Here is a 14,624-nt window from a genome sequence, read left to right on the forward strand (position 1 = left end):
CCTCATCTTTTTCCCCTTCCGCCCTTTAAAATAAACACACACACACAAACAACTTGGCATTTTTTTTAAAATTCAGTTGCAAAGTTCAGCACTCAAAATTAGGAAATGCCAGAGAGTTAGTTACCCATGCAACTTTGATTGGGCCCCTGCTGTGCATGCATCAGGGCACAATCTTTACTTATGTGATCACTTAATGCTTCTTCTACCGGATCCCTGCCTCTTTAGCACACAGGATGCATGCACAATTAAGGCTGTATGGGCAACTGTAAAACTGTCACTTCCTAATTTCAGAGTGCTTGACTCTGCAGTCAAATGTTCTTTTAATACAGTTTTTAAAAAGTGTCATTTCACATTGATATTGCAGTAGCACCTAGAAGGCCCCGTTTATTTGATTGAGGCCCTAGTTTGTTTGATCTTTTACCAATGTATTGAGCTAGCGGTACATAGAGATAGTCAAAGTCACAGAATCATAGAATATCAGGGCTGGAAGGGGCCTCAGGAGGTCATGTAGTCAAACCCCCTGCTCAAAGCAGGACCAATCCCCAGCTAGATTAGAGTTTGAATCTAAGTGGCAGAGTTTGAATCTAAAATTGGATTTGAATAGTAACATTTCCAAAGACTGGGTATGTTTGTAGTGAGCCAAATCCAGAGATGGATTTGAGCCTTGAAGTTAGAATGTAGAGTTCAGGAGTGGTTCCGATCTTGTATTTCAGTTCCAATCCATCTCTAAGTTCCCAGTGTGCCCAAATATTTTAAGACACAAAAGTCTTGGCATTCTGGTTGAGTTTGGAGTTCATGTTGATTCTTCTTGTTCCTGAACTGGTTCACATGTCCTGAAGGCTAATTCAAAAATATCAAATAAAGCATGGGAGTGAGTGAAATAAGCATCTGGAGGAGATAAAGACCACACTGTCCCAAGTGGCTGGCTTTTCTAAAACTTCTCTCCCCCTGGGGAAACAATATTCAAACTACTTAATTACAGACATTGAAAAAAGCAGTAAAGTCAGCTGCTGCTCCACACTCCCTGGCATCTTCTCATGTCTATGCTCTGCTGTGGTGTATCAAGAGCAGCACTGGGAGGACTAACTGGTTTTCCTCTCCTCAGGATCTGCTGTGCTCTAGCAGCACAGGCCTTCCTCATACTCCCAAATGATTGCATCTCTCCTTTCCTCATGCAAGTAGTGAGCAATATGGCATCTCTGTATCTTCCATGCCAGCTTCTCCTAACACTGCTCCACCAGCAGAGCCCTGAGCTAGGTATCGTGCTCTTTTCAAGGCAGGGCTGCCCAGAGGGGGGGGGGGCAAGTGGGGCAATTTGCCCCAGGCCCCGGACTCAGCAGGGGCCCCCCACAAGAGTTTTTCCAGGCCCCTGGAGCGGGGTCCTTCACTCGCTCCGGGGGCCCCGGAAAACTCTCGTGGGGCCTGGGCCCCCGGAGCTTCTTCGCTCCCGGTCTTCGTTGGCGGGGCAGTCCTTCCTCTCCAGGATAGAAGGACCCTCCCCCCGCCGCCGAATTACCGCCGAAGCGGGACCCGCCGTTGGAGTGCAGCCGGGTCTTCGGCGGTAATTCGGCGGCGGGGGGAGTGGGGGAGGTCCTTCCGTTCCGGGACCCGCCGCCAAAGTGCCCCGAAGACCCGCGGTGGGGGCTGCACTTCGGTGACGGGTCCCACTTCGGCGGTAATTCGGCAGCGGGGGGTCCTGGGAACGGAAGGACCCCCCGCCGCTGACTTACTGCCGAAGCAGGGCCCCCCCACCGCCGAAGACCCCGGGCCCCCGGAATCCTCTGGGCGGCCCTGCTTCAAGGCAAGAAAAAAAATTCAGTCATTATGTCTATTCAGCCCTGGTCTCCTGCACCCATCCACATCACCAAGCACCCACTGGGAAACAACCCTCTTTAGGAAAGTAGAGGGACATATCTTGCTCCATGTTTAAGCAGCCCTGGGCTTTGCCCTGATGCCCTCACTCCCCACCCACACCTCTTTACCAAAAGGAAGCAAAACAGATGGCTTGGAAAGGGAATCGTTTGAAATCAATAGGAGTTAGGCACCTAAATACTTTTGAGGATCTGGGCCTTAGCTGTCATTTAATCTTGTGTAATGAGATTGGAAACCCTTGGGAGAGTGTTTCAAGTGAGGATATGTCTGCATTGCAACTGAAGACCCGTGGCTGGCTTGTGTCAGTTGACTTGGGCTCACAGGGCTCAGGTTGTGGGGCTATAAAATTGCACTGTAGTCATTTGGGCTTGGGCTGGCACCCAGGCTTTGGGACTCCATGAGGGAAGAGGTCCTGAAGAAGCGCTCTGTGTGGCTTGAAAGCTTGTCTACTAGACCAACACCCCTTAGGGAGATAAACGATATTACCTCACCCACCTTGTCAGTGTACACAGACGTTTGTTCCGGGACACAAATGTTTGTGGTTTACCACAGGGAGACCCCTTGAACAAATCTCTGTGTAGTGTCTAGACTAGCATTTACAAGCATGTCAGACTAAGTTAATTGGCCATCATTTAACTTGAGTTAAAACAAGAGCAGAAATGTAGTCTAGCTATGCCCACAAAGGACAGTGAAAAGATATGGCCAAGACATCTTTATGATAGGGGGATAGCTCAGATACAGAATCTCTGAAACCAAGATACCGCACCAGCAAAATTCTAGTTCTACTGGGGACCAGTCTTGGCCCACTTAAGTCAATTGCCGTACTCCCAGTGACTTCACTAGCGCAAGATCAAACCCTTGGAGAGCCGCATGAGTTCAAGATGCAGTCTGCTGAGAAACGCATACCCACTCACCCTAGGAGGAAACATGCTCCAGCGGTTAGGGCATAATTCTAGGATTCATGAAACGTGGGCTCAACTCCCTGGCTCTGACACACAGTTCCTCTGTAACCTGGAGCAAGTCACTGCAGTCTCTGTTCAGTGGAGATAACAGCACTGCCCTAGCTCATAGGGTGTTGCATGGATTAACTATTGTGAGGTGCTCAGATATGGCCATGATGGGGACCATCCAGATACCAAGGATATATTGCTAGAAAATGACTAAAGGGATCTGAGTTATGTATTGTTTCTGATCTTTTCCCCCGTGCACACAAACCAATTCTCCGGTCTCGGTCTCTGGCCCCCACCTGCCTGCCACACCAAGCTAGCCAGCTGCTGCAGCCAAGTGTGACAAGAACGCCACAGCCCTGCTCAATTCCCTGCATCTTCTCCCTCCTCCCCGATTTATGCAGCACTGCAACGTTATTTATCAACGGCTCCATAATTAATCAGTCATGGACCTTGGCAACATTAAATGAGGAGCCTGGCTCAAGTGCTCTCATAGCCACCTCCTGGCCCTGCAGCTCCATGCTTTCTCACACACCACAGTTCTGCAGCCTGTATTCAGTTTCTCCTTCTAACAGCAACCAGGGGGCTTTTGAAATGATCTCATCTCACCAGATCAGCAGGAACTCTTCCTGCCAGACTGGTGGGAAGAGAAGAATTAGCATCCAGGTAAATACCAGCTCCCTGCCAGTCAGCCCACTTGGCCACCTGGCTAGAGAGCTGCAGCTGTTCCTCAATTAACAGCCTCAGCTTTCCTGTCCCTGGCATCCTCCACAATAACAAACACTCACCCTGTTCACCTTTCCCTCCTTCCCCCATTGCCCACACCCCTTTTCCCTCCCTTCATCTCCATGCACTGCTTTTCTATACCTGCTCTGTAGGTCAGTCTCTCTTTTACTCAATATTCTGCTCTCTCTTTCTGACACCTGGTACCAAAACACTGGGTACAAATAAATTGTGCAGTACTGAATTCTTAAACATGGCTGTAGGAGGAACCTAGAATCCAGAGTCCTCAGATCCTAACCTGCCAATAGGCTTTCAGCTTCACATTGAATTAATATACAAGCCTCAGGAGACCTGGGGTCTATTCCTAACTCTGCCATGCACTTGCTGTGTGACCACATGCAAGTCACATCAAAGGCACTGTGACTCAGTTTCCCTACCTGTAAAATGGGGGCAAGGATATTGACCTGTACCACAAGGGTATTTTGAGGACAAATCGGTGAATGTGTGAGAGATGTTCAGACATTGGTACAGTGACAGGAGCCCTAGAGGAGAATCTACCATTAAAAATCTGTTTTTCTCTCACATGTTACTATCAGCACATCCCTATCTCTTCCAGTCTAGAAGACGTGGGCCTGTGACAGTAGGAAACTGGGAGCTTGAGAGTGGCTTTACTCACACTCTTTTCATTCTGGGCTGTCTCCCCCCGCCCCCAAAGCGTATTCCCTATTTCCCTTAGACAAACTCCCACTTCTCTCAATATTGACTGCTGCTTGGTGCGGTCAGCCCTTCCTGACTCACTGGTAAGCTGAGCAAGAGCACTACATTCTTCCCCAAATCCAGCTCACCCACAGAGCATTCGCCATGAGGAGCCATCAGAGTAATCTCAAAATCTGACACTGGGCAATTTGGTTCATATCAGTACCCACAAGTTCAAATGCTTTGTGGAGCTATTGTGGCTGAGCTATCCAGACCTAATGGGCCTGCCAAATTACCCTGGAAACCTCAGCAGTAGTGAACATCTAATGAGATGCCCCAGCCGTTCTCCCCTGGTTGAGTCCTATGAAAACAGCCTCCTTCATAGTAACATTGCACTGCTCTTTCCTACCCCAGCAGGAACCAAGAAGCTAACAAAACAAAACAAGACAGATAACATAGGGTGAGGAGGATTCACTTGGCATTACTGAAGGTTGAGATCTGGGTAAGGGTTTACAATGGATTTTATTTTCTCCAAACTGATTCACCCATCTGTAGCCATGAGCACATTAGCCTTGAATCTGCTCCAGGAGCTAAGAACTGATTACATTCCATTAAAATGAACATATATACCTGTCCCCTGGGAGGCCTCCCTTGAAAGCTAAGGGCTTGTCTACACATGGAAATTTACCAGAACAGCTATTCTGGAGTCAGTGTCTACACAGGAGCTTATACTGAAATAGCTATTCTGGAATAACTATCCTAGGACAGCTAGTCCAATACATTTCCAAGCATAGAGGAGAATATATACTGTCCCCATATGGAATGGCTAGACAGAACCCTCAGCTTCCTTCCAGGTGAGATCAGTGGCTGGGGGCAAGATGAGGGTAGTGCTGAGAGTTAGCAGTTGTGCAGATTAAGAGATTTTTTGCACTGGTGTTGACAGATAACTATGTAGCTACACTGATGCATGTGCCTCACAGACACTCTGCTATGGTAAGGGCTTGCATCAGATATGAAGTGCAGATTTGGGGAGCTGGAAAAACAGACTTCAGGAAAGCTATGCCAGGACAGAACTGGGCCCATATTATTCACCAAGGCATTCAGTGCTGAGAATGCGTTCTCTTTATTTTTTCCTTCAAATCGGGATGAAGGTAACAACAACAAAAAAGTATAGAAGAAAATAGGGGGCAGATAGTCAAAAAAAGCACAAAAAGTGGAAAGGACTACAAAGGGGAGAAAGAGAACGGACAAGGAGAATGGAAATTTGACGATGAGAGATAAAGTAGAAGAAAAACAGAGGGAAAGAAGAGAGAAGCTGAGAAAGATGTAGAAAGCTCTGCCCTCTGGATTCAAATAAAGACAACTACATCTCTGGGGCACACCAATGACATGAAGTTTCTGCCTCAAATGGATTTCCAGACACCATCTCTAACTTTCTTCCTTTAGCGTAGGGCATGGGGCCACTGGAATAACTTCAGCAAGCATGAGCAATGCCAGCACAGCCTCCTTGCAGGTACCCATCCTTCTGCATAACTCTCACCATCTCATAGGAGAGGGCAGAAACAGCAGTGACACACTCCAACATTGTTCAGAGAGATACTGAGAAATACAGATTAAGCCTGAGGGTCTCAGGTGGAGGGAACATTATCCAAAACCGAACTAATTATTTGGTGGATTGAGGCCACTGGCTGGGTCTGCGGAGCTAGCAGATGGACAGAAATGCATTAGAGCCCTTTTTCAGGGTGGGCTGCATAACGTGAACATCTGTCAGCTACAAACAGGAATATGTTCCAGGCCCACTTGGTCCCAAAAGTGTAAGCATCACACCCTGCCTGTATCTGACTCGCAGAAACCAAACCTGCCTTGAAAACTTTTCCCCTATGCCAAAAGCAAATGCCTAGGATTTGAATGAACGCAGGAGGGTGGAACTAGCTGGTTGACTCAGGTGATGGGGTTAGGTAGTGGCTTACAGAACCTTTCATTACTAGGTCATGGGTTTGAATCCAGCTCCTATCATTGGGGGAATGAAAGTCATTATCTGGCAGCTTCTATGTGAAGCGAGTTTTGTGGGTTTCAGTCAGCTGTTGTCATCCCAAAAAAAACTCACTAGTGGCACTACAGAACAAGGAGTAATGGTCTCAAGTTGTAGTAGGGGAGGTTTGGTTGAATATTAGGAAAAAAAACTTTCACTAGGAGGGTGGTGAAGCACTGGAATGGGTTCCCTAGGGAGTTGGTGGAATCTCCTTCCTTAGAGGTTTTTAAGGTCAGGCTTGACAAAGTCCTAGCTGGGATGATTTAGTTGGGGATTGGTCCTGCTTTAAGCAGGGGTTGGACTAGATGACCTCCTGAGGTCCCTTCCAACCCAGATATTCTATGATTAAATGTAGGGAGGGATGAACAGATTCTGGCAAACTAGAATTTGAGCAACAGCAAAGCAAGTTGGCATGAAGGGAGATATTCCCACATAAGTCCTGGGGAAGGAGTTGTCAGAGAAAATTCTGAGTCATTCAACAAAGTAAAGTAAGCCACCCTGGACACACACGTCCTGGTAGAAGTTTGTGATACCTACTAGTGAAGCAAATCTTCCTCATAGCCCTGTAAGCAGGGCTTCAAATATTCCCAGTGGGGCAGATTCTGCAACCCGTATGTGACAAACACACGGCTGCTTGTATAGTAACAGATTCTCAGTGGGGAATCTCACATGGCTTCCAGCAGCATATATAGAGGCCTCTACCACTAGTGGAGTTCTCTTTTACTGTAAGTAGCAGGTTGTTATAGTGGCAGCGGACAGCCACTAAAGCGAGACCAAGATCACACACACTACACTGGTATGTTACACTCGCTCAGGTACTCGCTCTTGAAGTCAAGAGTTTTACCCGAGTGGGAACTGCAGAATTTGGCTCAGCATCAGGGAGAATCCAGTATGAATGAGCTCCCTTCTCTCACATACCTGATGGGTACAGGAGCAACAATATGCCACATCAGCTACTGACACTATTCAAGGAACACAGGGTTTTAAACTCAGTTGATTCTTCCAGTAATTAATAAGGAGAGGACTATCCCCTCCTTGTAAGAGCCTGGGACACTGGGCTAGACAGGGAGGTAGGCAGAGGGAGTTTATCTGGTTTGGCACAAGTGGCCGTTGCAAGCCCTTGCAGCAGCTTGCATTCTGTTTTCAGCACCTCCTGTCACCTAGCTGTCCTCCGGCTCACTGTGCATCTCCTTCTCCCTGAATTCCAGGGACAGCCATTTCCCCAGAGGGCCCAGACACATCACAAACTTTTAGCAGCCCAAACGACAAGGCAGAAAGGGACTGTCTGAAAGTGACAAATGGAATTAGCCTGGTGTTATGCAGGGCAGCAGCCAGAGCCCGCACTGCTATTTACAAGGGGCTTGGCTTGTAAATGTCACATCTCCCCACATCCCATGGGTCTTCTCTCTAGCAAAGGATGCAGTGTTACAGCGAAGGTGGGTAATTAATCTGCCATCACACCACTTGTCTGTACTCCCTCCCCGCCAGGAGCTACATGCTGAAGGCTGAGCAGAGCTTAGTGCTGCCACCTATTGGTGTTTGTCTTGCCTTGCTGGAAGCTTAGACAGGGGTCATGGTGATGCTGTGCCAGGCTGAGTAACCACCACCCAGTGCAATGGATCCATTTGGGGGGGGGGGGGGAGGAGAAAGAAACACAGACTTTATCAGCCCTGAAGTCAGTTCAGAGCTCTGTGCCCATACAGTGTAAGCCAGCTTTGTAGGGCACAAGAGGGATAGGTGAAATTAACTCGGTGTGATATTTGTGGATTAATGGTGACTTTCCACTGGGGCAAAGGGGCACTCCTCCCACTGTGAGTTGTAACACATATTGAGATATATGGCAGGAAGTGCTTGAGGTTTCCATGTAAATCTACTTCCTACTTTGAAGCTTGACAGGTCAGGATAGAGGTGGGTATTGAGAGCAGGACTGGAATGACGGGGGGGGGGAGGGGGAAAGAGAGGAAGAGGTCAGGAGTGAGGGGCACAGGCAGAGCTGTGCACGAGTTGTTTGCACAGCCCCTGCCTGCAGCCACTGATATAAGTCCCTCACTTTAGTAAACATCAAAACCCTGCCCTAATAAAGCAGCTAAAAAGAAAGCCATCCTTTGTTCTTTAAAGCTGACCTTTCCCTTTTCCCAGCACAGTTAGATCCCTTACAAGATTTGGTATGTTCAAGAGATTTAAAAAAAAAAATAATATTTTTTTCCCCCCCCACAAAACACGCTCTGCATCGCCGCTTCCACTAATCGTACCGACAGTGGCGATCAATGCCTTTAAAAGGAGATTTGTGGAAACCACAAAGAGCCAAATGCTGCCACTATGGAGATAAATGCCCCTTCAGTTCCCCAGCTGCAGCTCACCACAACACGCTTCCTTGGGGAAGGTTTTATTTCATATCCAGGTTATTACTCTGATGGGGCACAGGTTCAGTATTGACTCGGGAGGGAGGTGGAAGTGCTTCAGACCTGGGCTTTATCACTCAGATAAAGGAGTTCACTTTCAGCATTGCAGTGCCTCTAGCACCATGCTGGGGCATGAATTCAGTATGTAGGGAGACCACCACCACTTCCTGTAGCACCCCAAATTTGAAAGTCACCCATTCCAAGTACCAAACAGGTTCAGCCCTGCTTAGTGAATGAGATCAGATGAGATCACAACCTGTGTTCTCAGTACTCAGGAATCTGGAAAATATGCAATTTAGTGTTTGATCATGATCAAAGATTCAGGATGGCTCTCATTTTAAATGTGAAATGTTTCACCCATCCCTCTTTGTGACTCACTCCAGCCACTGGGGAAAAGCTCCCATGCTCACCACAAACCAGACAACGAATTTCAGTCTAGCCACACAGGATTAAATAAAATTACCCTGCGCCCCCACCCCAATATTTTAGAGGACAGATGTATGCAGCTATATATTTTAATTGGGATAAATACCACTTAGGGTTTTATATAGTGTTTTTCATCAATAGATCTCAAAGTGCTTTACAAAAGGAGGTCTATCATTATCCCCATTTTACAGATGGGAAATGGAGGCAAAGAATAGAAGTAACATGCCCAACCTCACCCAGCAGACCGGGGCAGAGGCAGGACAAGAACCCAGGTCACCCGAGACCCAGGACAGTGCTCTATCCACCAGACAGCACTGTCTCCAAGCAAGCAACAGTATATTGATTACATACCCATATTGTACACACACACACACACACACACACAAGCCCTTTCCAAGTGGTAACACTCCGCATGGAACTTGGAGGAAAGTGCCTGGGGTGCAGGAGGGGAGAGTTACTGCAAGGAAGCAACTGGATCTCATATGAGTGCACATGGCTGGAATACTAGCTGCAGTTGCAGCATCTCTGTAAGTAGTAATCTTAACTTAATAGAGAGCCATTTTAGTTTTAAAACCATGGAGTCCTTTCATGTTACTATCCACTATGTGGTATATGAAACCTGGAAGCAGCAGTCCGTCTAGGAGACCCTCAGCAAGGAAGAGAGTGCTATTAAGAGGCAAAGAAAACAGCACCAAGAAAAAGAGCAAATAACCAGAGTGGAAGGACTTCTCACCCCCAGGAATGCTGGATTTCCAGACAAAAAGCCTTGCACATGCATGGAAGCAGCGGTAGCAAGAATTCAGTCTCTATACAGAGAGATGATCATGGGGGATAAAGATGAGGGGGGTAGGGGAAAGTAGGTAAAATCTTTTCTACTACTTCACTGAGGGGAAAAAAAATAAAGAAATGAGTGAGACACTGTTGCCAGGAATAGTACTTGAAACACTGGAACAGTTGATAAAGATGTCTGATGAGTACAGTGACCCCAAACAGAAAGACTATAGAGAGAGAATAGCTTTAACTGAAGTCAAGAAGCAGAAGAGGGAATAGATATTTATGCTGCAGAGCTGAGAACTCCAGATGTCACTTCAGAGACAAAGATTCCTTAATTAAACACAGGGTTGTTTGTAGGACTTGTGATTCCAGCTTATAGGAAAGATTGTTGGAAGAATCAGATCTAACCCTAGAGAAATGCCTCTAAATAAAGAAGGGCAGTTGAACTGTCCAGGTCAGGATCCAAACAATGACCACCACTGGCGCAGAATAAGTACACTGGCTCCAACGAAAGGAACCAGGACAGAGACAGATGGACTGAACATGGTAGCATGGTCAGCATACTGTGGAAAGCATGAAAAGCAGAGAGGAAAAAGTGCCCAGCCTATGAGCAGCTGTGCAAGGGGTAAGGAATCACTTTATTTCCCAAGAAGTCACAGCTACCTGAGGAACTAAAAAGCAGCAATACAGGCAATGATTACAGATGTAGAGATTCCCATTGAAGGAGAAGAATATCTGCAGGGTAACTTTAACAGATCCGATGACTCTCAATATACATGCAGTACAGAAGGCTGACAGCCATTCAATTGCCATATTTGCAACTATGCTCTTAGATCAAAAATGAATTTGATTCCAGCTGGATTGTGGAACCAGCGCTAATGTAATCTCAGTAAACACTAATAAGCAGCAATATTAGACTAGAGAAATGTGACCAGGTGCTAGTGACATACAATAAAACCATTCTGTGGCAAGTAGGCAAATGCAGTGCCTCAATAACCCCCCCACCTCCAAACCAAGAGGCATAATGCTTGGAGTTTATAGTAGTTCATACACAAGAGTACCAACCACTTCTGCACAACAGGGTAGTAGAAGCCATGGATGTGATCACAGTACAACACCCATATATCCTTCATTTGAGAGACGAGGGAGAACAGTCACCATGGGCCCTATCCAGCACTCTAATAGATATAACAACATATTTCAAGGAGATTGGTGGACATTGAGAGGGCACGCTGAAGCTTGAACTAGATCCGCATATGTGCAGCCTTCGATACACAGAATTCTATTAGCCCTGGTGGAGTCACTGAAGAAGGAACAGGCAAGCCTGCAAAGCAGTCGTCATTAGACCCATTGAGACTAGCACACAGTGGATTAATAGTCCACTAGTCCACTGGTGAGAAACCTTCAGGGAAATGGAGGATCCGCATTGACGCAAAACCACTGAACAGAGCATTGGAAAAAAGTCACAACCCCATTTCCAACAACTGAGGACTTACTACCAGGTTTATCCAGGGCAAGGTGATCACTGTTTGTGATGTCAAGAATGGGTTTTGGCACATTCAGCTACCTCACCACTATCCAGCCACCTCACCACCTTTGCCATACACCTTTTGGGGAGGTATTGTTTCATACCAACACCTATGGGCATCAGCCAAGCCTCAGAGATGTTCCACTGTAAATGGAACAGGGCACTAGAGGGACTTGAAGGCAGCAAGATTGTAGCTGAAGATATCAAGGAAGAGACAATCCAGGACCATGATACTAAGCTGTGACAAGTTCTAAGCATGTTCCAGCAGCTGGGTACCAGACTGAATGCTGACAAGCTGAAGCGGAAGAGAACTGAAATCCTCTACATCCAACATCAGATTACTTCTGAGGGACTCCAGGGGGAACCTGAGAAACTGATCACCACTAAGGAAATATCCAGACCAAAGAATCTAAAGATAGGGACAGCCAACTATCTTTTCTAGATTCTTTGCACACCTGTCAGAAGCCGGTGAGCCCTTGAGATAGTCAGTGCACAATAGTGCAGCGTGGGAACGGTCAGAGACCCAAGAACTATCTGAAAGAGTAAAGAAAATCATAAGCAAGGCACCACTCCTAAAGTATTACCAACCCTGTGGAGTTACAGCTACGAGTTACAGCAGGATGCCTCAGAGGAGGCCTAGGAGCAGCACTGTTGTAAAGCCAGCCGTCCATAGCATTTGCTAGTAGAGCCCCGACAGATCACAAAGAGAATATGGTCAGATACAAAAGGAGCAACTGGTTGTGGTCTTTGGAATGGACTGATTTCATCAGATCTCCTTTGGGCACAAGGTGAACGTGCAGGCTGATCACAAGCATTAGAACGCGTTAAGAAGCCGCCACTGCTGAGTGCACCCAAGTGAATATAATAGATATTACTGAGACTGCAGTGCTATGATGCGAGGATAAGGTACCGCCTAGGAAAGTCACTACTGGCGGCAGATCCACTGAGCAGGCTCTGTGCAACAGGAGAATTAGCATGTTGATAGACTACCATCTTTGTATCTCTGACAGGAGACTCCAAGCAATCCAACAGAGCATTGAACAGGATGGGGTGCTGTAGGCAGTCAAATGATTCATACTCCAAGGCTGGCCAGATTGCATGGAGCAACTGCCATGAGAGGGTTGCCCCCTACTAGCCAGTGAGGGATGAGCTGTGTGCGCGCGCAAGAGGAAGCAGAGTAGTAATCCCAGCAGATTTCAGGTGACATCATGGAAAGGATACACATTTCCCCTCAGGGATAGTGGCATACCTGAGGTGAGTGTTCTCTAATACAGTGGTGTGCAAACGGCGGAGGAGGGCCTAGGTGGTGCAAGAGGTTCTCTGGGGCGGGGGGCGGCGGGAGATGCAAAGCAGGTCCCCAGCTCTGAAGGCAGCACTATCACTAGGCAGCAGCGCAGAAGTAAGGGTGTTAATATGCCATCTATCACTCTTACTTCTGCTGGCAGCAGTGCTGCCTTCAGAGCTAGGCAGCCAGAGAGTGATGGCTACTGTCCGGGGCATTCTTGTGGTTTGTTGTGTGGGGGGGACACAGGTACACATGCCCCACCCCACCCCAAAATTTTTGGCTGAACCCCTCCAAGCCAGGGTGGCCCACTGAGTTGAGTCGGGGGAGGAGGTGGAGCTCCCTCCCCAACCCCTGCCACCCCAGGCCAGCCCCCAGGTTGGCTCCCTGCTGGCCCCAGACTAGCTCAGACCTCCTGGCATTGCCACTCACCCCCCTGAAACATTCCTCCACCCTCCCCTAAGGATCCCAGTCCCTGAGGGGCATGGCGAAAGGTATGAGGGGCATGACTAAGAGTTTGCACACCACTGCTCTAACAGCCTGAATGCCCAACTGGCAGCATATGTGGACCAGTGCAAGGAGTACAGTGACAGACACTACCGCCACATGAAATCCTGGCAGGAGGTCAGAACAGACTTGTCCACTTTTAATGACAGGAACTACATTACTACTCCAATTTGTGAGAGGTGGGTTAATTGGAGGACACTCAAGCAAGAGCTGATCAGGGAACTGTGGGTGCATTTTATACAGAATGGCATACCTGAAATGCTGAGCTCATATAATGGCCACAGAATTCAGACCACTGCAGCAGAATTCAAATGATTCAACACCAGAGGGGGATTTGAGAACAAGACATCTCCCCCTGGGTATCCACAAAGCAACAGGAAGGCAGAGTTTGCAGTAAAGACAGCCAAGAGACTGATGGAAAAAGACAAAAACACAGACAGGAAGTGATCCCTACCTGGCAGTGTTAGACATCACAATACAACCTCCAAGGACTAGATAGTAGACCAGCAGAGACTGATGGACCCGAGAACACAGACTTTGCTTGTCATGTGGGGCAGTCTGCAGCAGCTCAGTGAAGGAGCAGCAGACAGTACACAGAAGCAGTCAAGAGAATGCCAGACTAAGCAGGCAGTCCGCTACAATAAAAGGAACCAATGTCCTGATGCCACTGCACACAGTTGAGCAGGTCTGGGGATAACCATTAAATAACCACACAAAGCAATGGCAAAAAGGCAACAGTACAAACTGCAGTGGGACACGAGTCATTAGAGGTAGCTACAGTCTCAGGACAGCAGTGCAGATGAAACTAAAGACAACTGTAGAGTAGTGGCAGACAGCTGGCACACTCAAACAGAATGGGCCCAGGCCAAGACCAGCAGGACTTAGAAAGACCTTCAGACATCAGCTGGACTGACATAGGAGAGTTGGAAGAATTAGGCATATGAGAGGACCAAGAGGACACCACCAAACAGAATTAAGGCAGCAACAAGGTGGACACAAGTCCCCCACCCATAGCAATAACACAAGAAGTGGGAGACTAGTTTCAAGACCAGCATACTTGAAGCACTGTGAGGCCTAAGGGGCTGGCGGTAAAGGCCATGTTCCTAAGGTGGGCTATGTACTTATAACTTCTGTCCCCAGCAAGTCAACAAACTCTTGCACAAAAAAAAATTGTTAAAAAGGAAAGATGTAGCAATCTGCATGGAACTTGGAGGGAGGAGCGCTGGTTGCTGGAAGGAAGAGTTTGGAGGAGGCAATAGGAACTGAGTCTGTGAGCACATGGCTAGAATATGTTAGCTATAATTGCAGCATCTCTGTCAATAAAGACCTCTTATTTTTTACAATCATGGAATCCTTTCATGTTGTACATGGTACATGAAACAAGATAAATTGAAAAGCCATGGGACAAATGCATTTATCATGCAACTTTGACTGC

At 47.4% G+C, this 14,624-nt stretch overlaps 1 protein-coding gene and 1 long non-coding RNA gene across 2 annotated transcripts in view; one reads left to right on the top strand and one right to left on the bottom strand.

Moving 5' to 3' along the window:
- Window positions 1-14,624, bottom strand: part of LOC120399662 (limbic system associated membrane protein) — a 1,355,472-nt gene that overhangs the window by 1,260,688 nt on the left and 80,160 nt on the right. The gene's annotated exons all lie outside the window — the stretch shown is intronic.
- Window positions 11,538-14,529, top strand: LOC120399881. Its single transcript, XR_005595396.1, has 2 exons — window positions 11,538-12,654; window positions 13,222-14,529. It is a non-coding gene; the product is annotated as an uncharacterized LOC120399881 (long non-coding RNA).

The sequence above is a fragment of the Mauremys reevesii genome, linkage group 1, assembly GCF_016161935.1.
Source record: "Mauremys reevesii isolate NIE-2019 linkage group 1, ASM1616193v1, whole genome shotgun sequence".
Classification (NCBI taxonomy): Eukaryota; Metazoa; Chordata; order Testudines; family Geoemydidae; genus Mauremys; species Mauremys reevesii.